The following is a 14,479-nucleotide window of genomic DNA, read 5'->3' as shown; positions in this document are numbered from 1 at the left end:
TTCACTCTAAATTTGTAATTTTTAATATTACTGATTTAATCTAAATACTAAGAAAAATATTCAAAGACAGAAGAAGAATAGATAAATCGAAGTTGAATTATTTTCTTTAAACTAAAATGTAGAAAACTAATGTTTGATGAATGGATATAAAACGTCCGCAAACTATTAAAAATCAGGGAGAGTTATTTCCCCGAAACATTCTGACATGCTCTGTAATAACAATATCTCCCAAAGATCCACCGCATACACTTGAAGATCTGGAACTGGCAAATGCCACGGGTTAGGTTTAGAATTTTAAATTCAAAGTTTATGCGTTGCAGTTATAGCATTGTAAAGAAAACGAATACGAGCTTTGGATGCTATTTCGTTTCCATCAGAAACCAAAATTTGCCGCAAGATTACAATTTTATATGTAAAACTTTACTTTTTTTAGATCCATATTCTACAACTTTAACAAGATCTCATATTAAGTAACGTATCAAATTTTAGTTATTTAAGTCATTGATTTTTTAAATTATCCCGTTTTACGTATTTGAGATTATCCCTTAAATGGGGACGTGCGGTCTGTGAGACCGCTAGCGATGCATTTTCTATCACCCCTATTTTATTTTTAGCTCAATTGAATGGATTGACCCTGCAGCTTTCTGTTTTATGACCTTGAATACACGTGCACTTTTTCAACCGATTTCAGCAGATGCTTTTTAAAATAATTTTAAATAATAATAATTAATAATAATTTCTTTTAAAGAGGTCTCTAAGACCGCATCTCCCTGTTAGTGTCCCAGTGATAAACAAGGCTTAGCAGATGGCGCTAAAATTTGGGCCCCGACATATCATCCAGTTTACTGATCCTATTATGAAGCAGTGCTCTAGACACTTTTAAATGAAGAATAAAGTGATAAGGATAATTGTACAGAAATTATCGATGAAAGTTCGCATTTAACTGATTTTGATATGTATGCTCAAACATAATTAATTTTTCTAGTGATAATGCATTTTGAAAAATTTATAAAATATATTAATATATCAAGATATATATATATATATACAGACTTTATAGGTTGATTTTTATACTAGTTCTTAATCTGTATGTTTAAAATGCCCTAGAAAACCATTCTATGAAAGTCACACAAGCAGATAAAAAAGGGCCAATTTTACCCATTGTCATTTTTTTTATTTTTCATATAATTGTTGAATTTTACATTATATTGTCTTCTATGTACCTTTATATACTGTAAAAATAAATATGATTTAAAAAGTAAAAAATAATAGGCTTTTTCAAGAATATTATTTATTGTAACATGTAATTTCAGAAGAAAATGCAGGTTCCAACACATTTACTTTTTTCATTGATAATATATTTTGAAAAATTTCTAAAACATATCTATATGTCAAGAAAAATATCTGTAAAATATATTGTCAGTTAAGTCCTAAAATTTCACCTCCCCAGTTAAAGGTTAAAAAAAGATCTATTCTATATGTCTTTGTGAGCTTTGGATCAAAATTATCTATAAACTTTAAATTCTTTCCCTATGTACCAAATTCCATTTCTCGAATTCATTGCGTTTGCTAGTAATCGCGTATACGTGTATGCGATGTTCATAAAATAAATCTGTAGATCGTTAATTACTCAGAATTTGATGGGATTTGACTTAAGATAATTAACTCCAGTCAAATCCCATCAAATTGTGACAGATTTCATTCAATATTTGATATGAATCTACACTTAAGATGAAAAATCTCTATAGTACATTTTATCCAATTAACTTTATACATTTTGTTCTTATCGTAGTCCCTTGCACTCGAATAACTCAGGCCATATGCTGGTAGTCGTGCTGACCAACAGCGTATAACACATTTGATGTGCATATCGCTTCTTCAGCCATAGAAAACCAATTTTTTTTCATCTTTTTAGCTCAAAGAGGGTTTGAGTTACCGTGTCTCATAGACCAATTCCAAAAACATGCTTTTATGAGAGATCTGAAACTCGGAAATTCGCCAAAATGTCGATGCCCATTTTTTTAGAATACAAGGTGAATGCACTGTAATATGCATTCACTATGACTTCTTAAAAAAAAAGGTAAAAATAAGCTATGTTGTCATATTGCAATAAATCAATGTTAGTGTAATCAAATTAGTATTAAAATAAAAATTGGTTAACAAAAAATGATACCCATGTTGATGAGAAAAAACTTTTATTTAGTAAAAAGAAACCCTTTAAAAGACATTGACTACAACTGCTGATCTATCTAACCAATTTGAAAACTGAATTAATTTTGCATTTTCGAAAAATTCCTTTTTTATAGTCAGAGTATATCCATGCATAGTTTAAATGTTAATATAAGCTATTCTACTCACAATTCTTCCCACAAATGATAAATGAATAAATGCATGCACGGATGAGAAACTAAGCTCCGAGTCATGAATTTATCCTCTGGATGTGCTTCAAAACATGGTATATCAATGTGTGTTTTGAAAACAAATTTCTCGCTGAGGTCGGAGTGGATTCTAGAGTCTTCACTTAAACACTCAAGTGCATGTCTCATAACTGACAGATAAAAAGTCTGAATGTTTTATGTCGAGATAACCAACTACTGGTAGATTTCACCCTCTTCTTTCTCATTCCTCTAACTCGAGTTGCTTTATAGTTCAGTAGAGAAATGCCTTCGCCAAGAATATTTTGAAGTTATTTATAGTACCTTTTATCTCATAGATGTGGCGCATATAAATTCTTAATTTTTTGAATATTGATTTAACTTCTTTAATTCTTTGTTATAGACGTTATGATGTTTCTAATCACAAACATATGAAAGCGTTGCTAACCTTGTTGGGAGATAAAAATAATAAGTCTCACTAAATAGACTGGTAAAGAAAGCGGTCACCCTATATGCCTGCAACTATGAGCTTTTCTTCAATAAGAAAATGATAGTTATGAAAGTGCTGGAAATGGAGAAAACCGAAGTTCATAAGGATAACTATCCTTGAAATAAGGATATATTATATTTATGAGTATATATTTCTCTGATATTTTTATTGTATATATTTCACTGAATTTTTCTCTGAATATTTCTCTGATATTTTTATCGTATATATTTCACTGAATTTTCCTCTGAATATTTCTCTGATATTTTTATCGTATATATTTCGCTGAATTTTCCTTTGAATATTTCTCTGATATTTTTATCGTATATATTTCGCTGAATTTTTCTCTGAATATTTCTCTGATATTTTTATCGTATATATTTCGCTGAATTTTCCTCTGAATATTTCTCTGATATTTTTATCGTATATATTTCGCTGAATTTTCCTCTGAATATTTCTCTGATATTTTTATCGTATATATTTCGCTGAATTTTTCTCTGAATATTTCTCTGATATTTTTATCGTATATATTTCGCTGAATTTTCCTCTGAATATTTCTCTGATATTTTTATCGTATATATTTCGCTGAATTTTCCTCTGAATATTTCTCTGATATTTTTATCGTATATATTTCGCTGAATTTTTCTCTGAATATTTCTCTGATTTTTCATCGAAGTTCGTATCCTAGTTCAAATGAAAAGTCCTACGATATTTTCAGTTTTCTACACTTCTTTTTATAATTTTATTAGTATTGTTTATTTTAAAGGAAATGGAGTACCCTTCAGTTCATTCTGAAGAGCTTTAAATTAATTTCCAAGAGTTCTAAGGAAAACGTTTCAACAGTTTCAAAGATTTATTAAATTATATTACTAAATACACATTTTTTTTATACTTTTGCGCTTATTGATAAGTAGTATTTTTAATCGGACGCTATGTGCACATTTTCACAATTTATGTGTCACAATACTGTGTGCGTGTACCTTATCAATCATTTATGATTAATTCAATAAAACAGACATTCATTTAGGCTCTAGGCATGTACCAATGTGCACACAATAAACGTGCATTTGTGTTAATAGAAATGCTAATGTGGACTAACCAACCCAAAAAGTCATCCAGGGAAGCAATATATTCTCATATATTTGAGTTATGCGTCTATTCTAAGTTTCTGTGTTACGAGGATATGTTTGACTAAAAATGAACTGACACTTTTCTTTTATCAAGAGATCCTAATTCAGGGAATTAGAGTAATACATAAAGTAAATCTGAATTAAAATTATCCAAAATAAAGATGTTTGCTCAAAGGAAAATGAAAGATATGGCATGAAACTGAGGTAATTTTTTTATATTAACTTCCATTGATTCGCGAGTTTTTTTATTATTATTTTATAATGTATTGAATATAACAAAAATAAATAAGCAGACATATTTATTGCTGAAATATTTGGATTAATACATTATTTTTCCATATTTATAAGTAAGTTGTGAGTAATAAATAATGCAAGACCTAATTTCCTAAATTCCAAGCTATTTTTTTTTATTCCTCTAATAAAAAACTTTTTTTTTTATTTCATATAGTTAGTAAAATTCTATCTAAATTCAGTGCGTGTTTAGAAGAAGTAAAATTATCTTTCATTTTTCGTAAAATTTCTGGCTTCGTCGAAATTTCTCATCTAAATTCATCATTTTTCTCTTTATATTTCTTCTAAAAAATAATTTGGCCTGTAGTAAGGGAAAATCGTTTCAAATACTACTTCCCTCTAGCCATTAAATTGTCCCAAAACAGTAGTTTGTAAATATACCACGTACATGCTCTACGTTATGAATTATATTCTTATATAATAAATAAAATATCAGTCTGAAAAGTTGAAGAAACAAGTACAGAAACGAGCTGACATTGTAAAAATAAGAAATATATAGAAATTGTTTTTGCTGCTTCCCAAGATTCAGGAGGTGTAAGTTCTTACACTGTCAGTGTATATCGCTGAAATCCATTGGGATCAAACATAAGAGTATCCGCAAATCCTAGAAAAAACAATCTTTGAAAAATCGATGGTGAGATTTTTGACAAATGCTTCAGTTTTGTGGATTATAAATAATTCCAACAGTTCTTATTCGAAGAAATTATTTTTGAAGATCTTTATCCAAAACTAGAGATTTGAATTTTTCTTCATCTACAAAATATTTTAATAATCGAACATATATGTCTATTATTAGAAATTTTTATCGTTGTCTTGAATTTAATTTTAAAACATTCAAGTTCGCTTTTCAGTATAATTTTATTTTTATGCTGTTTTTATTTCAGTTATATCTAGACTTTTAAATACTGATTCAAGCGTAGCAGTATATTTTCTTGTGCCTCAAATTTTTAACTAAAGCAATCTTGTGGATGCATTGAATAATTTAATTGATAATTTATACTAATTTATGAATACACTATTATTAAAATGACTTATTTATTAATATTATCTTATTTAAAATATTTTTATAATATTAACTTATCTATAAATAAAATTATCTTAAAACATCTTAACAGTATACATGAATAGTTATTTGAAAATAAATCATTTTAATATGTGAACTCATTAATCTTGCATTAGAAATGTTTGTCATTGTTTTAAAATTATTTTTTTTATTTCCTTAAAGTTAATTGCACAATGTAAATTTGTGTTTCATATTTTTAATAAAATTATATTTTTGCTTTTTTTTATCACTGAATCAAGTCCAGTATTATTTGTTCTGATTCAAATTTCAAAGCATATTTGTGGAATGAATCTGTGGATTTAAACAAATATGTGGATATTTGGAATTATTTGATGAATAAATAATTCTAAACATTGCGTTCAATATCAAATACAGAAATGAATTACATTGAACATCAAATAATTTTACTTGCTTTGATAAACAAAACATTAAATTTAAGATAATTTAAGTTTCAGATACTTTAGTAAATATTTTCTTCCAAAGGAAATTTTCGCATAAAAATTATTTGTTCGGTCAAAGGAAAATTTCCAATGCTTGCACTGTAATATTTGAAATCACGTTTTGTGTACAATTACATAAACACTTTAATTTAAAGTGTTTATGTCATTGTTATTTGCTTCTATAATGATGGATGCTGCATTAAAGAATTAAAATAAAAGAAATTTTAAAGAAACATTTTTCTAAAGTCTTGTCCTGAGAATTTAGAATACGTATAATATGCCTATAAGAAATCTACCCAATATTAGAAAAAATTGAACAAGATTTCATTTGATGTGATTTGATAAAAAAAAATATATCAAAACCTTTCTAATAATAATATGTGTTATATTGAAACAAATGAATTAATCCAAACAGAAACAATAAAATTGTACATTAGGATTTTAATCCCTTCGATTCTTAAGATAGAGGACATTATTCACATAAATTGTAGTCAGATTTGTAATAAGATATTCTATAAATATACTAAGAAAATTAGACTTGATTCTATGATATTGAAGTCATTTGATTTATCTTTATATTTTAACAGTATAAATTCAAACATAGGGACTGTTTGACTAACGACCTCGATTAAAATATTTCCTTTTCTGTCCCTCGGCTAACATTTATCGATAGAAAAATCAAGTTATTGTGTAAAAAGTGTTATTCAAATGCAGCTCATTTAAACATACGATAAAAATAAAAAAAATTACAGAAAAGGAAAATTAATTATATTCTCGTTGTATCAATTCATATTTCTGAATACAATTTACATGAATTCTATCTTAAAAACATTAATATCTCCAAACAATTAAATTCACTTCATTCTCTTTATATTCTTGAATAAATGATTAAAAGCTACAAGGAATTGAATTGCAATGCATGATTAAAGATTTCAATGAGACAGAATTCAAAATAATTGAGATTTAAGATTATTATTTGATTTCATTGTGGAAATTTCGTTTACAATTAGAAAAATTATTTACAGAAAAAACAAATTTAGCTACCATTTCTCAAATTTAGGAATTTCTAATTTTATTTCTCTATCTAAATAATTATAAGAAATAATTCCAACAAATCGAAAAAGGACTAATTTTTATGTGTATATGTTTACTTCTTGTAAAATATATATTTTACATATTATGAAAGAGTAAGATTGTATATGACATTATAGAGTATAAAAGGAGATTAAATTTTTACATCAATATAACTACAGTATTTGCAGATATTTGATTTCTAGATTTTAAGTGAACTAGAGATAGGGAAATAAGACTATTTTTTCCAAATAAAAATGGGGACACATGAATATGTGGTATCAATAAGTTGTCGTCACTTAAATGTAATTTTGCAATCGAAGGGATTCCTGACTCCCATACACATAAATCTGTTATATTACTAGTTATAAATCTGTTATATTACTAGTTATATAATGAGAGAATTTTAAAAGACTAAGATATTTGACTCCAGTCCTGACCTAACTTTTGAAAAAATGGTGCAAATTAAAACTTGAAAAAAAAAAGGTTTAAATTTGAAACAAGAGGCAAGAGGCATGTTTCTGTTAATTAATTCCATCAATACAAGAGTGGGAAATGTTTTTTCAAGCAAATCAGTTAATTATAATAGCTGTAATCAATTCCACTGCTGCCATACTACTAGTATGAATTGGATAGAGTTTTTACTACCAAGAAATCTACGTACATATTTGGAAGAGGTCGAAAAAAAATGCTATAAATGGAATAAATACTGAATGGTCTTTTGCATCCATATCATTAAATGAATTTCTTCATACATGGAAAGGACCTCTTTATGGTAGCATGATTGAAAAATTCTGCAAGCAACTAACTCGACTCAATAAACGAAATCAATTCATATAGGTAAAGAAATTCGCTATTCTTCTGCAGAAACACATATTGATTTTGCGCAAATAAATTATCCCGCTATCTTCAGAAAATACTTAACATTATGACAGATGGGCTTACTGTTTGGGATAAGCTATAATGTGACACTTCAGAAAGGTAACATAATTAGTATATGCGATGCATCTAATGTATTGCAACCTTGTATCAAAAATGCATGAATTGCCCTGATGAACTGATACAAATACTAATAGATTATGAAGCTGAATAAATTTAAAATACATTATGATTCGATTAAGATAATTATAAAGAAACATGACTATGTCAGATTTCTGTACCAAGTTAAAAGGCTAAAAAAGCCAATAACATTAGTTTACTTCAATAAGCATTTTTTAATAGCTCAAAATGTAACCATTGACAAAGCACGTTATCTTGAATACTTAGGGCAATAATTTATGTAAATATTGATGTAATTTGCATAAGACAATTCAGATTTCATTTATCAAATAAAAGAATTCCTTGAAAGTTTTACTTCTGTAATTATCTAATAATGCTATTTTTGATAATCATTGTAAAGAATAAATAATACATTTAATTGTTTATATTCATAAGAAGGGTTACAAAAGAGAATTGCCATTTCAATAACATTGGATTTTTCTTACTGACACATACATTAGCCAGCAATCCAAAACTTATTACGCTGTAATGTATAGTATAGCAAATTATATGTAATATAAAGCTATTATAAAGATTCGTTCCGTTCGGTTAATTTACAATGTTTTGCAAAAACAGTATCATACAAAAATTTTGTTTTGAAGTTTAATCCCAGTTGTATTACCATTCAATATTTATGAATAGAAAAATATCTCCTCTCAAAAAAAAGTTATTGAAACTCTAAAATGTCAGATATATTTGTATTTTGGTATTTTTATTTTATTTTTCATTCATTTATTTATATTATAAGAAACTAGATTACATTTCACTTAAATTATTTTTCTTCAAAAGCAAGCCGCCTGAGTATTCTTAGATGAAACTCTAATAACCGAAAGTGACATAATACCCTCGAGAATCCGGTCCCTGAAGGACTCTGATAAAAGAAAATATGTCTCTCCCAAGAACATTCCATTTTCGGCATTACACAAGGGAGGACTAGCATCAAAGCAGACATCGTTACTGATGCTTTTCCTTGTTGCTTTCTTCAATACAAAATGGGATGGAGAAATTGAATTGAAGAAATCCAACAGTCGATTCAGCGTTAGATGCTTAAAACTTATGCTCATTAGCGGATTGTATAGAATCCAACTTCTAAAAATAAGTCTTTAGAATTTTTCGTCTGGTGTTGCATATTTTAATTCCATTGTGTTTCACTTCTAGTATTTCTTGAAAACACTTTCGATTTATTAAAGGTTTTGTTTTACTAGGAGGAATTAAAATTCATTTAATATTTTACAATTTCTTTCACTGTAAATGATATAATCTGTAGTAATCTTTCATATTTATATGAAATGCACAATTTTTTTTCAAGGTTTAGTTTGGGATCTAAGATTTTATATAACATGCATGGAAAAAGAATGCTTAGTTTATTTTATTTTATTTTCAAATTTCTCCGTTTGTTTATCATTAAATTTTTCTTGCTATAAGAATTTTTTTCACTTATAATGGTAATATCAATTTCTAGTGAAAACTACGAATGCTTGCTGTAATTTATTTTTATCCCGATTTCTAAGGAACGTTTGTACCAATCATTAAATGGTCGTACATAAAACTATGGATGTAATGAAACGGAATTATAGCATATTAAATCTTTTTAAATGATATGTTGTCATAATTTTGGTTCTCCAAAGAATTATTTATTTTTTACCCATATGCCCTTCTAGCAGTGAATCATCGCTTCTCAGGAAATTTTAAGCTGATATTAAATCATTCTCAGACGGTGTAACAATACACAATTTACACATAATTTACCAACACCAAGTGGTATATAGATTTCTAATTGAATCTATAAGAAACCACCTTCCTGAAACGGAAGGTGTCTTCAATTTAGATAATAATAATCTCTAAAACAGTTGAGTGTTTAAAAAAATATTTTAACTCAATAAACCTTATTTAATTTAGCTACGACTTAGCAAAACAAGTTGTAATGTATGTTTATAATTTTACTATTGAGAAAATGAATCATCAATACACATTTCTAAAATTATGTGGGATTAATCTGCTAAAGGTTGTCACTTGGAGTACAAGGATAAGAAGGATAAAGATAATAGTATGGTTTCCGATATCTGTTATCGTATAGTAATTTCGGTTAAAACGGTTAACGTTTCTTTCGCGAACAGAAATGATTATCTTATGAATTTTCAATATTTAAAACACATGTAATATGGTTTAGTGTAAATAGTTCATGTGTTTTATAACATTATCTGAAGTAGTCTGATCAGTGAAAATGTCTCTAACATCCAAGTGATGGAACATGTTAACTTTAAAATGCAAACAGATGGACCTAATTAGTTTCCTCCATAGTTTACGTGATTAAACGTAATTGTATTTCAGGCAAAATTTGAGTCAAACCTTACAAAAGCTACAATAAATTTCGAAATTAATCTATAATTTTGGGAACATCTTGTTTCAAAAACTAATGGAAGTTAAATATATGAAATTTAGGGTGTTGAAGTTAAAATAAACTGCAACTCTGTATAAAAGTATGTAAAAAAACGACAAAATAAAAAAAAAATGTACATCTGTATGTTCCGTTGTTAAAAGTAAATGAGAAAAAATTTTCCTTTTTTTTATATTGTTATTTTATAAAAAAATAGTATGGGTATTTCCACTTCTTACTTACTAATGAATAGTTAAATATTTTAGAAAAAAACATAGTTATATATTCTAAAATTTGTGTAAAAGAATTTTTTCTTAAAATATGCTTAATTGATATTGAAAAAAAGACCAAAAAATATTATATGAAAAATTTTAAAAGCTTTACGGAATACAACAATAATAATAATAATATTTAGATAATGTCTATGAAATAATTATAAAACAAATGCTTTATTAAAAGTAATTACTACAATTATATTAAACCGCAAGAATAAAATTATGTGCCTTGCAATAGTGGGTTTCCAACAATGTAATTGAATAAATGTTTAAAGAATTTAATTCTTAAGATATTTTTAATGAAATAGGGCATTTATGAGGCCTCTTACTATTTCTCATTTTTATAAACCATATAATATTTCAGACAGATCTAGAAAATACGGAGTTAGGGGGGGGGGGGGTGAGCTTCATGAAAATTTTTTCCCGGTGTATGAAATTCTAGCAAAGAACTTGTGGAACCAATTCAAAGAAAATTTCAGTTATTTTTATATGACGGCATTGAATAAAGATTGTGATGATAAAAAACTAGAGACGGTGACTGTAACTGTACATAGAGTCTCTGTTAGAGTGAGAAAATTTCGAAATTTAAGAATGATAACTATCAGCTCTTTTTCCTTCTGAAATTATTGAGAGTTTTGTAACTAAACACGTGCGAAGAAAATTGGAGCCATGAGTATTTGAGGAGAACATTTTAAGGGACTAATGACAATACAAGAGAAGACATGGGGTGGGGCTTTTATTGTAGTTACAAGTTTCCAATGCTACCATGCACCGAAGATAACGCATTGCGTAAGGGAGATTAACCTCAACAATCACGAATGTAGTAATGCAAAACGAATTTTATAACTTTATGTTTAATGGTATTCTTCTGATAAATCTCTTGGATTTGATATGTACATTCTAAATTTAGATAGCTCCAGAATCAAAAATTATTCAAAGTGAGTTCGTAAGATCGCAGTGGCTATAAGACTGCAAAGTTAAGGGTGAATATTATCACCAAGTTCTGTTGTAGTACTAATCGAAACATAATATAACGTCTTTTTGCGCATCCGATACCTGTAGCAGAGAGTTATAAAACCAGCAGAATGGGCACAAGGAGGAAACTTGTCGAACATATGTGGCAACGTGTGGATGAATCAAATAGAACAGCATTTATATAAGTGAATTTTCTATCGAAAGATTGAATTTTTTAAGGCTGCTACTTTTTCAAGCATTCCCTTTATAATTTACATCCATATAAATACTATTTTACATTATATTACAAAATGTCATGAACGGCACATTGTTGTGTAATTCTACATTTAATTGACGTAATTCTACAGTATTGTTGTATACATAGCGCTTGTTTTCAGGCTTGTGGAAGTGGCCTCTATGAAGAAGTACAGACTGAATCCGAATGTAGCTGATTAATGTTTTAGCACCCAATAATTGAACTTCAATCTTGTTCGTTCATGCAACATCTTGAGAACTTTCGTCATCCCAATGAATGAAGATTGGTTCCTGTTAAAAGGAAATACTCCTTGTCCATTTATAATATTCGACGTGGCAGCTGTTATCTTCATCTTATCTAATAAAGAAAAATTTCACGAAGTCGACTTGCTATTGCTCTTCTATATTTTGGGCGTTCTGGAGTCGATAATTATAAAACAGTTACTCCACCTAACTATAAGCATTCGGATAAATTAAATGATAGGAACACCACGACAGCTCAGGCGGGAAATATATTTGAGACCTAAGGACACCCTATCCAAGGGAAGACCTTTTTTGTAGGTGGAACTTACCATCATCAGAAGAATATGGAAAGAAATATTGCCATCTCCATACTAATTGCAATATATATGTACCTTGGGGGTTACAGAAATATTGCCAATTCTACAATATCTTTTTACCCACCAGGGCGACGAGAACAGCAATTACGCAGGACGCTTCACCTCCTCATTTCTGAGATATTCCCTAGTGGATCGCTGGAATCGATAAGAAGACATCCGCAAAACAGAACATAAATGCATGAAGACAAAGATTTCTGGAACATCCAAATTGTGGATAAACTTTTTTGCAGTTTGCAGAGAATCTTCACTAATTGCATTATGTATTCCCGCAACAACTTTATCATACGTGTTTCATTTCTATGTCATTTATGGCTTTTAACATGCTGATCAATTTCCATAAAAAAACGGATATTATCATGAAATATATCATAATCATGAGAGCACTGTTGTTTTGAATCCTCATCCTCACAAGCTAGAGTGTATGTATTCCAGTGACAAAATCTGTAATTTTCTTCTAATTGGGTAATTGATAGTCTGCTAGATTTCATGAATCTTGGTAGATTTTTAGACCATCTGTAGTTGATAATATTTATAGAATAAAGATGTTATTTTGGCATCGAATTATATGCAAATAATATGTAAAAAATTATATATTTAAAGTTAGTATTATTTCGTATTGTGTGATGATTCATAATTTATTATGAAAAACATGGATGCTAATAAGCATTAAATGAAAATAAAAGTTTTTTCAGAAAGAATACATTAATATAAAATTTTTGAATAACTAATTTAGATGGAATAAAATAACCCAGACATCTATATAATCTGATTTCCTAGTAATATTTTACAGAAATATTACAATTTCAAAAAATCGGTTTATTATGGTATAATTTCAACTGAGATCACACTTATTTATTAGTAAAATATTTTTATTCATGCATTACAAGAAAAGTAAATAATTTTTTATTATTAACTGTTTTGTTTTTTTTTACTTTGGCAAATTTAGGCGCCTTTAGATTTTTTACGATAAAAAAATAAAAATCATATTCATCCTCATTTGGTTTTTGACAAATATTCGAAGAAATTATTAAACAGATAGTTATTAAATAAAATTCGTCTAAAATTAATGATTAAATTATATTTTTAAACGTAAACCGTTTTTCCAATGGATATTGAGAGCTTTGAGTTATCATATTAATGGATTTTAAAAAAAGGAAATGTTTCTAGAATTATATTTAAAAAATACCTGTTTTTTCTTAATTTAATTATATGTTTAAACAATTTTGATATTTTTCTTTTATGAATGGAAATAACTAAAATAATACGCATTTATTCAATTTACAAAATGTTTCTATTAATGAATACTTAACCTCTACTATTCATCAGATAGAAGTCAGTAATGAAGAAAAAAAATCAGAATGTAGACGATCTATTAAAATTTTCACTTGAGATATTAAATTTAAACATTTCTCTCACAAATCTAGACAAAGTCATCAAAAGAGTGTCTTAATATCTTCTAATTTAATTTTGTCAATGCTTTCATGAATGCAACATATTTCTATGCGTGCAGGAATCGAAATTCTGAACTTCAACATAGAAAGAAATTTACTATAATTTATAATTTCAAAAGTTTAAAGTAAGAAGTAATGAAATAAATAAATAAAATATTTATTTTTAATTCTAATTATTCAAAAGAAGTCTAGTTTTGCCTGGCGAAAACATTTTGAATTTTATAACCTTTAATTCAAAAAGCTTTCATTTATACAAACCTAAGAATTAAATTTTAAAGTCAGTATCACAAATTCAATGAATTTATAAAGTTGACATTGCATAAAGTATGAATTAAGAAAACTTTTCTACACGCTTGAAAACTCGAATAAAGAGTATTTTTCACATTTCTTAACATTTCTGAGAGATGCATAAGTTTCACTAGATTAATTAATTTTTTAATGAACATATTATGAAAATTTCATTTACCTGGAAATCCAGTGGATATTTTACGCCAGAAATATTTTAAATGTGAGGGAAAATAAGGAAGAAAAATGTGTAATAGCGTAAGATAAAAAAAAAACTCAGATTAATTAAATGTATCAAACTCTGCATTTCCTTGAAAGAGTCATAGAAATAATTAGTCGAGTTCTATGAAAATTACGGATTACTTTT

The sequence above is a fragment of the Argiope bruennichi genome, chromosome 4 (assembly GCF_947563725.1).
Source record: "Argiope bruennichi chromosome 4, qqArgBrue1.1, whole genome shotgun sequence".
NCBI lineage: Eukaryota > Metazoa > Arthropoda > Arachnida > Araneae > Araneidae > Argiope > Argiope bruennichi.
This window is presented reverse-complemented; position numbering follows the sequence as displayed.